Raw genomic sequence first — 7,088 nt, forward strand, 5'->3', positions numbered from 1 at the left:
TTATAAAGAAATATATCAAAACAATATAAAAAACTGTCTCCCATTACAGAAAAGACACTAAATACGTTATGTGGTGAAAAGATTAGCACCACTAAGAAATCCAATACGACCGACGCAGGCGACATAACCTCGTTGCTAAGAAAATCCATTATAAATAACCAGCTTTATACAGTAAAGAATAAAGCAACAAATATAAACAGTGCCTCGCTAAGAAAGTTGCACCAACAACTAATAAAGAAACAAAAAAGTAGGAATCTGCATCCAAATCTTACTTTAGTCAAGATGAAGAAAAGTCAACATATAGATGACTCGAACAATGAAAACCTACAGCCCATAAAAAGCACTATACCGATTAATACACCCTTGAAAGAGGACGTACAACCACAAATCGACTCCCAAATCGAGGATACGCCAACCTATAACGTACTAACGAGGAATAAATACACACCTCTTAATGAAATTACAGATCTAATGGGAACAGATTTAGATGCTGACAACAATAACAGCATCGTAACCGAGTTAAAAAATCGGAATAGACGGACTCATCCGATTACTAAAGCCCCCAGCACCCAGGATAAATCCTTCCACGACAACACAACATAAAAAGGAATAAACGTCCATCCAGGGCCCTCTAATATAACAATATCCAAAGAAGACGACGAGGACTTCCGTTTCCGGCGCTATCGTGAGTGACACGTGTGTGAGTGACTGGACGAAAATCAGGCAAAGAGGCGTGTGAGAGGGTGTGTGAGAGGGCAGCGAGTGGGTGAGAGAGAGAAGTGGAGGAGTGAGAGAGCGTATGTGGGAGGGCACGGGTCAAAGGGAGAGGATATTCTGTATTTCTGTTGTGGCACTGGGCAATATTATTTTTCGCCCATGCTGCCAGATATCTTCGTGAGTATTAATAATCAGCAGAGTTTCTTACATTAAATAAAGTATAACAATCAGAGGTCATAGGTAAGGAAGGGGAAAGGATGAGGGGAAGGAGTAGGAGGGGGATTGGGGCGGCTATATCGCAGAAATAAATTTTCTGCCTCAGCGGGACTTGAACTCAAGACCCCTTTTTGGCCTATATGGCAGGCAAGTACTTTGTTGCCTTAGCCACACGCCGCCCCAAAGGGAGAGGATAGGTGTAGATACAGGAAAGGAAAAGTAGAGTAGGGACAACGGACAGACAGGTAGGCACGGAATAAATCAGAAGAGAGGGGCAAAGCGTATAGGCAGGGACGTCACGGTGTCACGCTGTCGCGGCAACGCGCGTAGGGGCATAGACTAGTAGAGATATAGAAGGGAAACTCATTAAGGCATAGAATAACTGGACAGATTGACATAGCCGAGAGAAAATGACGGAGGAAAAAGGAAAAGCGGCAAGAGTGAAGGAATTAGAGGGGGAAGAACAGGAGAGAGGAAGAAGGGAGAGAAGAGGAAGTACAGGAAATGTAGATTTGATAAAGAGAAAGAGAGAGGAGATAGAGTCGGAAAAATGGGCCTTCAACAGGAGCAAGAAAGTGCAAAGATCACCGCAAAAAGAAGGCAAGGAAATTACAGGAGATGAAAGAAGCTGGATAGAGGAGATAAAGAATGAGGTGAAAGCGGAGATGAGAGAAGGGATAAAGGAGATGATAGAGATAATGAGGGAACAGGGAAGGGAAATTAGACAAGAGGTGGAAGATTTAAGAAGAAACATGGAAGAAAGGGAAAAAAATGGATGAAGGAGAAAGAGGAGATGGAAGAGAAGATAAGAGAATTGGAGAAGACGGTAACAAAAAGGAAAGAGGAGGGAATAGAAAATGAAGAAGATACAGGAGAGAAGGGTCTGGAGAGAAAGCTAAAAGAAATTGATAAGAAATTAGAGATGAGAGAGAGAGAGGAAAGAAGAAAAAACATAGTTATAAGAGGAACAAAAGGAAAGAGGGACGAAATAGAAAAAGAGATAAAAGAAATTCTAAAGGAGGAATAGAGGCGGAAGTGAGCTGTAAGAGGGTCATTGAAGATGGCAGAGAGGGAGGTATAAGGATGGCAATAATAGGTCTACAGGGATTGGAACAGAAAAGAAAGGTCATGATAGAGAGAAGAAGACTGAGAGAAAAAGGTATAAGAATAGATGATGACCTGACATGGAAGGAGAGAAAGATGAGATGGAATTTAGATGACATTGCAAGGCAGGAGAGAGGAAATGGTAAGAGAGTAAGGGTAGGATATGGAAAAATGCAAATAGAAGGAAAATGGTGGAAATGGGAGGAGGATGAGGAGATATTGCGAGACAACGAAGGAAAAGTGTGGAAGAAAAAGGGGGAAGAATAAAAGAGGCAGAGGATGGAGACAACCCGGAAGAGGAGGAAGAGGAGGAGGTCAAAGAGGGTAAAAAGGAGGAGGAAGAAGAGAACAAAGGAGGAAAAAACGGAGAGGAGGATAAGAGAAATGAAGAGAGAGTGAAAAAGAAAGACAAGAGGGAGGAGGAGATTTGGAAGGTAGTCTTCTGGAACGTGGCAGGCATAACAAACAAAGATAAAGAGTTCTGGGAGGGGGTAAAGGAATGGGACGTAGTGATAATGATGGAGACATGGCTGGATGAGAGGGGTTGGGAGAGGATGAAAGAGAAAATCCCAGGCGAATATAGATGGAGAGTACAGATAGCGACCAGGAAGAACAAAAAAGGAAGGGCGAGTGGAGGCATGTTATTAGGAATACGGAGGAGAATAGAAGAGATAAATGAAGAAGGAAGGGTGGAGGAAGAGGAAGGAAAAATCGAATGTAAGATAAGAATGGGGGAAGAAATATGGAGAATAATAGGACTATATGTAAATGACTATTGACAGGAAACTAGAAGGCTTGAGGGATAGGATGGAAGAGGGAGAGAAGGGAGTAATAACTATAATAGGTGGAGACTTTAATGCTAGAACGGGTGAAGAGGGAGGTTGGGAAGTAGAGGACGAGAAGAGGATGGAAGGAGGAGGGAGGAGATCAAAAGACATGAAAATAAATAGGGACGGAAGAAAGCTACTGGAATTCATAGAGGAAAGAGGCTGGATGATATTGAATGGAGGCGTGAAAGGAGATGAGGAAGGTGAATTTACGTACACAGGAGGGAGAGGCGAGACAGTTATAGACTACGTGATAGGGGAGGAGGAGGCCAGAGAAAGGGTAGAAAGATTGGAAGTAGGAGAAAATGTGGACTCAGATCATCACCCATTAATAGTATGGGTGAGGGGTAAACTTGAGAGAGAGCAGAGAAAGAGAGAGGGAGAAAGAATAAGAAGAAGAGGAGTATGGAGCGAGGAGGGAAGAACACAATTCAAAGAGAGGTTAGGGATGATAGAGGGAGGAAAAGGGGAACTACAAGAGGAAATAGAAGTAGGAATGGCAAGGATAAGGAAAGTAATAGAGGAGAATGAAAATGAGGGAGGGAGAATGGTCAATAAGGGCAGAAGAGGATGGTGGGACGAAGAATGCAAAGAGAAAAAAAGAGAGGTAAGGAAAGAGCTGAGAAAGTGGAGGAAAGGAAAAGGAGAGGTGGAAAGGTACAGAGAAGGGATGAGAGAGTACAGAGAAATGTGCAAAAGAAAGAAGAAAGAGGAAAAGGAAAGGATGATAAGAGAAATAGGGGAAGCGAGAACGGAAGGAAAGGTATGGGAGTTGATAGGTAGAGTAAGAAATAGAAGGAAGAGATAAAGCTGGAAGAGTGGAAGGAGTACTTCATGGAATTAATGGGTGGGATGGAGAATAGGGTAGTGAAAGGAGAAGGAAGAAGGGACAGACAAGAAGAGGAGGAGATAGAACTGGAGGAGGTAAGAAACGTAATAAAGAAATTGAAAACAGGAAAAGCAATAGGTAATGATGGGATACCGAACGAGGCGTGGAAATTCGGAGGAGAGGAAATAATGAGATGGATATGGGAAATTTGTAAAAGGGTCTGGAGAGGGGAAGGGTGGCCGGAACAATGGAAGGAAGGGGAAATAATTCCAATAATAAAGAAAGGAGAAGGGAGAGAGGTGAAGGATTATAGAGGAATAACAATTGTCTTCGATGTACAAGATCTACACAGCGATACTAGCAGAAAGAACAAGGAAGGAGGTCGAAACGAAGAATTTGATTCTCGATAATCAGGCAGGATTTAGAAAAGGAATGGGGACGATGGACCAAATATTCGCACTGAACTACTTGGTAAACAGACAACTGGGAAAGGAGAAAGGAAAGATGACTGTATTATTCATAGATTTGAAAGCAGCGTTCGACTTAGTGGATAAAGAAGTATTAATTAGGGTGATGATAGAGAGAGGAGTGAGGCAGGGATTGGTAGATAGGGTAAAGGAGGTATTGAGAGAAACGAAGAGTAAGGTAAAAATGGGAAGAGAGAGTGGGGGAACATTCTGGATAGCGAAGGGCGTGAGACAAGGGTGCCCACTAAGCCCGATACTCTTTAACCTATTAATCGCGGACTTGGAAGATTATATGAAGAAGGGAGGATGGGGAGGAGTAAAACTGAGAGGAGAGAAAATTTACACGTTAATGTATGCGGATGATATAGCACTGATGGCGGAGGAAGAACGAGACATGAGATCGATGATAAGCAGACTGGAGAGATACCTGGACAAGAAGGGTTTAACCTTGAGTGTAGAGAAAACAAAAATAATGAGATTCAGAAAGGGTGGAGGAAGGAAGAAAAAGTATGAATGGAGATGGAAAGGAAAGAAGTTAGAGGAAGTTAAAGAATTCAAATAACTTGGATACACACTGAAGGAAAATGGAGGACAGGAGGCGCACATCAGAGAGAGAAGAAGGAAGGCGGCGAGGGTAATGAGGGAAGTTTGGGGGATAGGGAAAAGAATGTGGAAAAAGGATTGGAAAAGAAGGATCTGGCTATACGACACCTTGATATGGACAGTGATGGGATACGGGACAGAAGTATGGAAATGGAAGGAAAGGAAGGAGGTTGAAGGTATACAAGAGAGATACCTCAGATGGGTATTGGGGCTAAATTGGAGGACACCTGGATATATGGTGAGAGATGAGGTGGAAAGGGAGAAGATGAGAGGCAGGGCGAGTAAGAGAGCATGGAAATTCGAAAAGAAGCTAGAAGAAGGCAACGGAGAGGGAATAGCGAGGAAATGTCTGGAAGAAATGAAGGAGAGATGGAGGAAGGGGATGATAATAGGAAGGTGGGAGCAAGAAAGAAAGAGTTATCTAGAAGAGTTAGGGGTGAGAGTTGAAGAGCAGGAAGAATTGGAAGCCGAAAGTTTGGAGAACAGAGAGAAATTAAAACAAAAGCAAGAAAGGGATGAAAAGATCGCAGACTCGAGATACAACCGGTGGTACAAGTTTATAAGGAAGGATGAGATCCCGGATTACTTAAAGAAGGGCTGGGAGGAAACAAGGTGGAGTAGGATTGCAAGGTTCAGACTCGGTAATGAAATTAGAGAGGGACTGTACTGGAAAAGGAGGAGAATAGAAGGTGTAGGATGTGTGGGAGGAAAGAGGAAACATGGGAACACATATGGGAAGAGTGTACGAGATGGGAGAAGTGGGAAGGAGAGGGGTGGCAGGAAGTGGTGGGGAGGTTATTGGGAGAGGAGGGAGAGGGGGAGGAATGGATGAAAGCGATAGAGAAAATGAGAAGAGGGGAGGAGGAGAATGGAGGTGGTGGTTGAGAGAACGGTATGAGTGAAATGTATGAGAGAATGGAATGATTGAAAAGATGCAAAGGAACCGGAAGTCCAACCTTAGAGATAAGATAGATATAAGAACGAATAAGCGTATAAGCGTATAAGCGTATAAGCGTAAGCGAGCGAGCGGGAGAGCGAGAGAGCGAGAGATCGAGGCCAGGGCGGGATAGGAAGCACGATTAATGTACAGGGTTGGGTACGTCCCTTCAAAACGCCAATTGTAAAGGTTTGGGTACGTTCCTTAAAAACGCCCTTTAAGGCCTCTTCGGGGCATAATAAAGTACTTATTCTATCTATCTATCTATCCAAAGAAGACGACAAGGATCGGCCTAAAGGAAAGGATAAAAAAAAAGAAGAAAAGCCACCTCCGCTCAACATCATTTATCGAAGTCCAAAGGACACAGAACAGCTTATAACTAGCCAAATGAAACAGGCAAATTTTATAATTAAGCGTATAAATAATAATAAACATATATTACAGATGTTCTCGCTAACAGATTTCCATAAAGCTAAAAAATTATTAGAATCGGTATATACGTGTTTTTATACTTTCACACCAAAAAAAGATAAAGCTATCTCAGTACTACTAAAGGGATTACATCACTCGTATGATCCGCAGTAATTCTAAGTGAATTAAAATCGCTAAAGGTCGAAAGTATAGACTTTCATAAAATTACTCTCTTTAAGACAAAAAGATCCGTAAGCGAGAATATCCCATTATTTATCTTTTTAGTGCAGTTGGAGGCAGGAAGTAAAATACAAAATCTTCTCAAAATAAATAGACTATGTCACCACGTTATATCGTGGGATAAATTAAAAAACAAAGGCATTATACAATGTAAAAGGTGCCAACGATTAGGGCACGTAGCATCCAACTGCAACCTCAAATATAGATGCGTAAAATGCAATGATCCGCATGATCCAGGAGAGTGCAAATTATCTCCAAATAGCATACAGGATAAAACCAAATTATATTGCGCAAATTGTCAAAGTTACGGCCATCCCGCATCTTATCGTGGTTGTCCAATACTCCTTAACCTGAAAAAAAAGCACAAGAAAAGAAAATAGAGCTACAAGAGAAAAGAGAAAGAAAGATAATAAATCTAAACAACTACGTAAAGAAAAATATCAATTTCGCAGACGTAGTAAAGAATAATAACACAACATCCTCACCTGCAGAACGAAACCCTGCACCACACGAAAACACATCTCCAAATGCACCCTTAGCGTCTAGTATCAATGGTATCATAAACATGTTCAAAACTCAAGTAATGACACTTCTATAAAAGCAACAGTAACAAATAAACAATCTTACACAGCTAGTTGAAAAAGCGGAAAAAAAACAGATTACGTTTTAAATATAATCGACTCTATATGCCAAAATAATGACTAACTTTAATCAAAATAAAAAAAACTTACCCAAAC

The sequence above is a fragment of the Camponotus vicinus genome, unplaced genomic scaffold (genome assembly GCF_025532165.1).
Source record: "Camponotus vicinus isolate PSW18456_S1 unplaced genomic scaffold, iyCamVici1.0 SCAF_1, whole genome shotgun sequence".
In the NCBI taxonomy this organism is placed as follows: Eukaryota; Metazoa; Arthropoda; class Insecta; order Hymenoptera; family Formicidae; genus Camponotus; species Camponotus vicinus.